Raw genomic sequence first — 10,386 nt, forward strand, 5'->3', positions numbered from 1 at the left:
ACATTTGCTGACTTGGTTGAAATTCGTTTTAAAATAACGCCTGTAATAGCTTACTTAGAAATTGCTCGAATTAGAGCAACAGGGACACTAGTAGATTTTAATACAAGTGTTTAGTAAGAAGTAAGGATATGGAATTGTTAGTTAATAGATGTACAGACTTTAAACTATTTATATTATAATGAATTTACTCCAGGTGTAAACAAAAGTTTATAGTTATAGGCCTCTGGGCCTTATAAACAGCTCCATTGGCTTCACAATCGTGTTATTTACATTGCTCTTAACCAAGCACCGCAGCTCTTTATTGTTCTGACCTCATTGCATTATTTCACCTGCCTTGTTCCCTAGAGAAGTACATTCACGCTTTGCATTTCCTTTTAAATCCAAAGCCAAAGTTCACCTGACTTTATTTGCAAATGTATTATGTGCTTAGTACACTTAACGTTGAACAGAATTTCCAGATCAAGTAAAATAAACCTTTTACGTAACAATTTTTATAAACCTAACGTCGAAAAACTTAAAATAAAAATATAACCTTCTCTCTACCTAAAAATGCCACATTCTCCCGTTTGTTTGACCTTAAATGGTGGGGGGTGGGGGGGGATTGTTGAATGTAGGGGGGGGGGGGGTAGTAAACAGTGAAATACAACCATCCAGGTCTCAATAGTGAGTGGTCTTTTTTATACCAGTTCAATCCCGATTCTAGGATATTACCTACCTTCTTAAGGTATTTTCATTATAATAGATGGAAATGGCTACCAATAATTCCAGGAAATCAAAACATCATTAAGCTACAAAATTAATTATAAACAAAAACTAAAACTCTGAAAAGTTAAATCTATGTCACATACAGTTTTAAGTAGAAACTTTGTGAACCCATGGTTTCTAGTGATTGGAAATAAGGTTAATGACTTTTAATAATTGTTTAATGTATAAATACCCTCGCCGCAGAAAACCTGCAGACTAAGCGAATTTCCATTTGCCTGATTGGATTTACACTAAAATGTCTCCTTAAAAATATCACTCCCTATTTAAATAACATTAGTTTAACCATCAACAACTACCATCAAACTTAGGTTTGCTGCAAAAGGGAGGGTAAACAAGGTGTTTTTTTGTTTGTTGTTGTAAAATGTTAATAGTTTAGTATGAAATGAATGCATTTCCCAAATTTGATCAAAATAAGATCATAAACAAGCAAACTACAACAGTTTACTTATTCTCCATAAGAATAACATGGGAATTTTAAATTTACAGTTTTTTGGAATTTTCTCCGTAACCATTAGGCGCATAATAACGCTTCAATATACTAAATTATTTGTTTTTCTAAGCTCTACAAAATGGTTTAAAGAGAAAATGCTAAATTTTAAGTTTTTAGGGTAAAAAAATGGGAAAAACCAAATTTTGCCCCATAAAAAACCCCCCATAAACCCCTGGTTCCATATTCCGATCATGCTGGTTCGCGAACTCGTTCGAATAAACGTAGGTTTACACGTTTGTACCAAATTTAATCAAAATCGGATGATTTTTGCTTGAGTTATCGCGCTAACGGACACATATATAAATATATATATATATATATGAATTTGAACGGATGGTGCTTTTGGTCTCTAGGGACCTCAAAACGAAAAAGTAAATCGGTCCCGGGTCCAGGTCTTACCATGAGTACTACGGTAATAGCTTATTCCCTATAGGGGAAATTCGCTAAAAGAGATTTTTGTATTGATAAACGAACAAGTTACTCACCACTTGAAAAGAAATTTACTTCAGGAATTAATGAGGCTCCAGCAACCTAATACAAAGTCAAGAGATTATTACGAAGTTACTCGAGCATTTGATTTATTACTCGTTAGGAATGTTTTCGGTAAAATTATAAATATAACCAACGAGATTACGGTTTTTAAGTAAGGATTATTGTAATTTATTACGTGTGGGGGGGAGGGGAATTAAACGTGCTTTACTCAGTGCATATTATGAATTAAAATCCTTAAGATAAAATAAACTAGTGTACCTGTTGCTCGAATTCGAGCAATTGCGAAGCATTACAGGCGACTCACGAAGATTATGGAAATACTCACGATCTACACAACAGTTAGATATAATCGAAATCTTTTGTAAATATCTTATCTTTTCTCAAAAAGCTGATCTTGTTTTTTAGTGTTTTTCCCTCTCATAGCTGCATTCGGTTGTATAAAATAACGATTATAAAAAAAAAAAAACATTATTTCTTTTCTTCTACTTGGTTGTGTTCTATGACTTTTTCACCTTTTCAAGAATATCACCTACGTAAAATCTCCACGAAGTGGTAAAAAAGTCAGAAACCAAGCAATACAATAGATATAAGTTAACTCCATAAAGGCCTGGTTCCACAGGATGCGGAATCTCCGCCGTGCGGTGCGATTTTTTCCGCTGCGGAATTAAAACGACACTGGTTTAATGGAGTTCCCATGTGTGCGGTTCCACTGACTTGCGATTCCGCATCCCGAAATTTCCGTTCCGCATGGCGGAGAAATCATACTGGTCTGAGAGCAGTAGCATTGCGGATTCCGCCAGCGGAGAAGAGCCATCAAATATTGTGACCGTCAGTTTCATTATGTCTTGTGCTGTAAAAAGAGTTATGGATGAACGTTTTTCTTCGACCAAAGAGGAAGAACTTGTCGAGTTGGTGTCTCAACATGATGTGGAAATCGCATGTCAGTGGATTTCTGAGAAATTAGCGAAGACGTATGCACACAATCACACCAGAATACATTCAATGATAAAATTAATGGTTTTTTTAGGTCACGTTTACCTATACACAACATTTGAGCCAATTATAAAGTAATACCTATAATCGCAACACCGACTTTCAACAAACTAACTGCTTAAATAAATCATTATGATACATTTAACATAAACTGTCGAAAATGGTAGACCTGACGAACAATTATCCTGAGACGTTTGGGTATCAAGTGTTGAACGGGATCTGATCGTGATTGGAACCCCTTAAGTTTCGTTGAATAAATAGCAAAAATATTAAGTATTGGTACATACCCTAGTGTAACCGCTAGTTTCATCTCGGCATTCAATGGTTGTTTGTCTCGATTAGTAGCGTTGGTGGGTAAGTAATCTTTGATGAGATCAACCAAAAAGAAAAATTGGTCTTTTGACACGCGGAAGTACTGTACAGTACTTAGTTTCGTTGTAAACTAAATGATTACGAACCAGAATGTTATACGCCCCTTCACTGTCCCGATTCTTAAATATGTCACTTCGGTCACTGCGACTTGACACTAACAAAGATAAAAGATCGACAACATCATCATCAATGTCATCATATAGCATCAAAGCCAAAAGGGCTTTCCTCTTTCTATTCATACTCGTCGCTAGTTTGGACAGAACTGAATCTACGCAACGCTATTTTCGCAGTCTGTAGAACCACCCCTCTGATTTTTCGCTGCGTAATTTTCCGCTGCGAAAAATTACGCACCGCATGGCGGAGATTCCGCATCCTGTGGAACCAGGCCTTTAGGATTTTCCACTGATTTGGTAATAGAACATTATATTGCAAAACATGACACGATGCAGAATAAAATCGATTTTAAAATCAGAAAAAACCATTGCAAATACTGTACTTCATTTTGAAAAATTCAATAAATCACAATTTAAATATTAACAGCTGTTTCATTCAAAAGTAGTGTAAATGTATGCATATGGTCGTAATGTAAACACATCTGAAGAGGAAACTTTAAAGGCCTCTGGGGGAGAGCCCCAAGGGAATTTACCTTGTTTCTCTTTTGATGGCTCATCTACAGACTAAGACCCCTCTTTAGAGACCCCTACCAAGTTTCTACGCCCAGCCTTTCTCTATAATTAGCTGTAACAAAACCCGGTTTTTCCTTTATAAGAATAACATGGGATGGGAATTTAAAGGCCAGTGGGGCAGAGCCCCAAAGGAATTTACCACGTTTCTCTTTTGATGGCTCATCTACAGACCAAGACCTTACATTAGAGACCCCTACCGAGTTTCTACACCCAACCGTTCTCTCAAATTAGCTGTCACAAAGAAAAACAGTTTCAAATTAATATATAGATAATATGAGAGTTTGGAATCATCTTAAAAGTTAAGTCGTTGGATAAATGCACGTATTTTAAAATTTCGTCTCATATAAGTACGATTATTTCAAGGTAAGCCAGTTAATCGTATACGTTACGTATAAGGTTCCCCCTAGGTTCTCCTACAAGTAGTCTGCTTTTTCTTAGCTCGTCCACATAAAAGAAATTAAAAACTCTTTACCTAATGATACCAATATAGTATTTGTATTGATAAAATATGAAAACACAAGGAATCAAATCATCTTACTCTGACTTACAAAACACAAGGAATCAAATCATCTTACTCTGACTTACAAAACACAAGGAATCAAATCATCTTACTCTAACTCACAGCTTTTATATAAGAACAAGATGCGGAAAACGAGTACAAAACATAGGAGCTGAACCATCATTAAGAGGGTAATGCAGACATAATTACTGGCCTCTCTTGCTGTTCTTTACTTAGCAGCGTCTTTTGATCATGAAACACTGCAATTAGTGATGCATTGCTGTGCTTATTATAGTCTAATTCATTTTATTGAGTTTGCTTAGACGAAAAGCTATAATTTTATGCGACAAATAATAATGTTTGTTCTATTGCTTATAAAAGGCCATATCTTCACCATTTTCATTAAATAAATCAAGAGTAAAAATATGCCTTGCTAAATTATATTTGTTTGAGTAGGTACCACTTTTGAAAGTATGTTTTATACATGCTCCAATCCTAAGTAAAAGCTTTCAACTTCTAAACTTTAGAAGTAGGTAGGTATTAAAAAACTAAAACAAATTAAAAAGGATTTCAGCTGTTTCTACGCGATCTTTATGCAAGTATTTTTGTTATTTTATATTCATCTATATATAAAGCCAAAAGTACCCAAGAACTTTTGAGAAAACTACAAGTCACACCCCCACAAACCATATACTTAAAATGTTCGTCATGACGAGAAACCTTGCGCAAAATTATCCATTATTTCATAAATTGCCCTTTAAGGTCGTAATTCCTTTCTAAAGGAAACTTTTCATGTACCTAATGTTAAAATACCTCAGCTGTACTTATTTGTTTGTTATTCTTTCAATTTGTCACCTTATTAAAATCAGGTGTGATTATTTGTTTCTTCTACTGTATTTTGTTTATTTCAGGTTAACTTAACCAATCAATAGTTTAATTAATACTTATGATGTCAAACGGGGTGAAGCCCGTGGGTAACGGAATGGGCACACGGAAGGGACTAAGGCTAAATGTGTAGTGACGTCATATCTCTAAACTCTAGTGGCTAATGTCTTCTCTTCAGGCAACACGATTACCGTAACGAAACGACGTGATTTCAGCGGCGTTCGTGGCATAGTTGGTAGCGATTCGGGTTGGTGTTCAGGAGGTCCCGGGTTCAAATCCCGCTGGCAGCACTAACATTTTGTCAAAATTTTGGTACTTACGTATTTAACGGGGGCCACATTTTGTCAGCGCGCTGCGGCGGTTATGTTAGGTTGGGTTATCATATGACAGTTTAATTTTATAATACTAAATTTTAAAATTATTTATAAGTAATCATTAATTAGAATTTTATCTTATATAGTTTTATTTAATATCAGCAAGTCTGGTTGGTTAGGTTATGTTATGACAGTTTAATTTTAAAATTAAAAATTTATTTTATAATTTTAAAACAATATTTTATAATTATAAAATAAATTTTTAATTTTAAAATTAAACTGTCATAACATAACCTAACCAACCAGACTTGCTGATATTAAATAAAACTATATAAGATAAAATTCTAATTAATGATTACTTATAAATAATTTTAAAATTTAGTATTATAAAATTAAACTGTCATATGATAACCCAACCTAACATAACCGCCGCAGCGCGCTGACAAAATGTGGCCCCCGTTAAATACGTAAGTACCAAAATTTTGACAAAATGTTAGTGCTGCCAGCGGGATTTGAACCCGGGACCTCCTGAACACCAACCCGAATCGCTACCAACTATGCCACGAACGCCGCTGAAATCACGTCGTTTCGTTACGGTAATCGTGTTGCCTGAAGAGAAGACATTAGCCACTAGAGTTTAGAGATATGACGTCACTACACATTTAGCCTTAGTCCCTTCCGTGTGCCCATTCCGTTACCCACGGGCTTCACCCCGTTTGACATCATAAGTATTAATTAAACTATTGATTGGTTAAGTTAACCTGAAATAAACAAAATACAGTAGAAGAAACAAATAATCACACCTGATTTTAATAAGGTGACAAATTGAAAGAATAACAAACAAATAAGTACAGCTGAGGTATTTTAACATTAGGTACATGAAAAGTTTCCTTTAGAAAGGAATTACGACCTTAAAGGGCAATTTATGAAATAATGGATAATTTTGCGCAAGGTTTCTCGTCATGACGAACATTTTAAGTATATGGTTTGTGGGGGTGTGACTTGTAGTTTTCTCAAAAGTTCTTGGGTACTTTTGGCTTTATATATAGATGAATATAAAATAACAAAAATACTTGCATAAAGATCGCGTAGAAACAGCTGAAATCCTTTTTAATTTGTTTTAGTTTTTTAATACCTACCTACTTCTAAAGTTTAGAAGTTGAAAGCTTTTACTTAGGATTGGAGCATGTATAAAACATACTTTCAAAAGTGGTACCTACTCAAACAAATATAATTTAGCAAGGCATATTTTTACTCTTGATTTATTTAATGAAAATGGTGAAGATATGGCCTTTTATAAGCAATAGAACAAACATTATTATTTGTCGCATAAAATTATAGCTTTTCGTCTAAGCAAACTCAATAAAATGAATTAGACTATAATAAGCACAGCAATGCATCACTAATTGCAGTGTTTCATGATCAAAAGACGCTGCTAAGTAAAGAACAGCAAGAGAGGCCAGTAATTATGTCTGCATTACCCTCTTAATGATGGTTCAGCTCCTATGTTTTGTACTCGTTTTCCGCATCTTGTTCTTATATAAAAGCTGTGAGTTAGAGTAAGATGATTTGATTCCTTGTGTTTTGTAAGTCAGAGTAAGATGATTTGATTCCTTGTGTTTTGTAAGTCAGAGTAAGATGATTTGATTCCTTGTGTTTTCATATTTTATCAATACAAATACTATATTGGTATCATTAGGTAAAGAGTTTTTAATTTCTTTTATGTGGACGAGCTAAGAAAAAGCAGACTACTTGTAGGAGAACCTAGGGGGAACCTTATACGTAACGTATACGATTAACTGGCTTACCTTGAAATAATCGTACTTATATGAGACGAAATTTTAAAATACGTGCATTTATCCAACGACTTAACTTTTAAGATGATTCCAAACTCTCATATTATCTATATATTAATTTGAAACTGTTTTTCTTTGTGACAGCTAATTTGAGAGAACGGTTGGGTGTAGAAACTCGGTAGGGGTCTCTAATGTAAGGTCTTGGTCTGTAGATGAGCCATCAAAAGAGAAACGTGGTAAATTCCTTTGGGGCTCTGCCCCACTGGCCTTTAAATTCCCATCCCATGTTATTCTTATAAAGGAAAAACCGGGTTTTGTTACAGCTAATTATAGAGAAAGGCTGGGCGTAGAAACTTGGTAGGGGTCTCTAAAGAGGGGTCTTAGTCTGTAGATGAGCCATCAAAAGAGAAACAAGGTAAATTCCCTTGGGGCTCTCCCCCAGAGGCCTTTAAAGTTTCCTCTTCAGATGTGTTTACATTACGACCATATGCATACATTTACACTACTTTTGAATGAAACAGCTGTTAATATTTAAATTGTGATTTATTGAATTTTTCAAAATGAAGTACAGTATTTGCAATGGTTTTTTCTGATTTTAAAATCGATTTTATTCTGCATCGTGTCATGTTTTGCAATATAATGTTCTATTACCAAATCAGTGGAAAATCCTAAAGGCCTGGTTCCACAGGATGCGGAATCTCCGCCATGCGGTGCGTAATTTTTCGCAGCGGAAAATTACGCAGCGAAAAATCAGAGGGGTGGTTCTACAGACTGCGAAAATAGCGTTGCGTAGATTCAGTTCTGTCCAAACTAGCGACGAGTATGAATAGAAAGAGGAAAGCCCTTTTGGCTTTGATGCTATATGATGACATTGATGATGATGTTGTCGATCTTTTATCTTTGTTAGTGTCAAGTCGCAGTGACCGAAGTGACATATTTAAGAATCGGGACAGTGAAGGGGCGTATAACATTCTGGTTCGTAATCATTTAGTTTACAACGAAACTAAGTACTGTACAGTACTTCCGCGTGTCAAAAGACCAATTTTTCTTTTTGGTTGATCTCATCAAAGATTACTTACCCACCAACGCTACTAATCGAGACAAACAACCATTGAATGCCGAGATGAAACTAGCGGTTACACTAGGGTATGTACCAATACTTAATATTTTTGCTATTTATTCAACGAAACTTAAGGGGTTCCAATCACGATCAGATCCCGTTCAACACTTGATACCCAAACGTCTCAGGATAATTGTTCGTCAGGTCTACCATTTTCGACAGTTTATGTTAAATGTATCATAATGATTTATTTAAGCAGTTAGTTTGTTGAAAGTCGGTGTTGCGATTATAGGTATTACTTTATAATTGGCTCAAATGTTGTGTATAGGTAAACGTGACCTAAAAAAACCATTAATTTTATCATTGAATGTATTCTGGTGTGATTGTGTGCATACGTCTTCGCTAATTTCTCAGAAATCCACTGACATGCGATTTCCACATCATGTTGAGACACCAACTCGACAAGTTCTTCCTCTTTGGTCGAAGAAAAACGTTCATCCATAACTCTTTTTACAGCACAAGACATAATGAAACTGACGGTCACAATATTTGATGGCTCTTCTCCGCTGGCGGAATCCGCACTGCTACTGCTCTCAGACCAGTATGATTTCTCCGCCATGCGGAACGGAAATTTCGGGATGCGGAATCGCAAGTCAGTGGAACCGCACACATGGGAACTCCATTAAACCAGTGTCGTTTTAATTCCGCAGCGGAAAAAATCGCACGTAAAAATCGCGTCTGGTTGGTTAGGTTATGTTATGACAGTTTAATTTTAAAATTAAAAATTTATTTTATAATTTTAAAACAATATTTTATAATTAAAAAGTTAATTTTATAACTAAAAATAAATAAATAATTTAAATTTTTTCAACTTAGCAGTTCTAGCGGCGAACGCTGAAACTACAAGATATGTTAGCCTTAGTCCCTCCCGTGTGCCCCACCGCGTGGGTAACAGCTAGTATTTAGTAAATAACAACTTAACAACACTTAGCTTTTATCTCGTGAATAATAAAAGTTCCAATTTTTTAGAGTTGGTTTTTATAAATCCGTGACAAGATATATATAAAATATTTAAGTTATTCAAAAGTGAAGGTTTTAACTACATGTCTTATCCATTTAATATAAACACTTCTTCTTGTGTTAATTTTCCTTTTAATTATGTACGAGTTTTGATAAAAACGTCGATAGTTAAACTTACAACTCAGAAATTTCCTGTGAACTTGAATTTGTAAAATTACCTTGCAAATAACAAATACCCCCGCCGCAGCAAACCTGCAGACTAAGCGAATTTCCATTGACCTGATTGGATTTACACTAAAATGCCTCCATAAAAATAGCACATTTATTTCCTATTTAAATAGAATTAGTTTAACAAGTACCTTAGGTTTGCTGCAACAGGGAGGGTAAAAAAGATTTTTTTATAAAATGATAATAGTTTAGTAAGAAATAAAAGTATTTTCCAAAATCGATCAAAATATGTTCATAAACAAGCAAACTGCAACAGTCGAATTATTCTCCATAAAAATAACATGGGAATTTTAAAATTACAATTTTTTTGAATTTTCTCCGTAACAATTAGGCGCATAATAACGCTTCAATATACTAAATTATTTGTTTTTTAAGCTCTACAAAATGGTTTAAAAAGAAATTGTGAAATTTTGTGTTTTTAGGGGCAAAAATGGGAAAAACCTATTTTTATCCCATAAAACCCCCCATAAACCCCCGTTCCCATAGTCCGATCATGCTGGTTCGCGAACTCATTCAAGTTTATCCCGCCTTACACCTTCAAACCAAATTTTATCAAAATCGGACAAAAATTACTCAAGTTATCGTGCGGATGGACACATATATATATATATATCTATATATAGATATATAAAAATTTGAACGAATGGTGTTTTTGGCCTCTGGGGACATCAAAATGAAAAAGTAAATCGGTCCCGGGCTTAGGTCTTACCATGAGACCTACGGTAATAGCTACTTCCCTATAGGGAAATTCGCTAAAAAATAACTACAAATAACAAAAAATACAAA

Source organism: Macrosteles quadrilineatus, unplaced genomic scaffold (genome assembly GCF_028750875.1).
Source record: "Macrosteles quadrilineatus isolate MER2022 unplaced genomic scaffold, UCM_ALF_1.0 Scaffold_1__1_contigs__length_201487025, whole genome shotgun sequence".
In the NCBI taxonomy this organism is placed as follows: Eukaryota; Metazoa; Arthropoda; class Insecta; order Hemiptera; family Cicadellidae; genus Macrosteles; species Macrosteles quadrilineatus.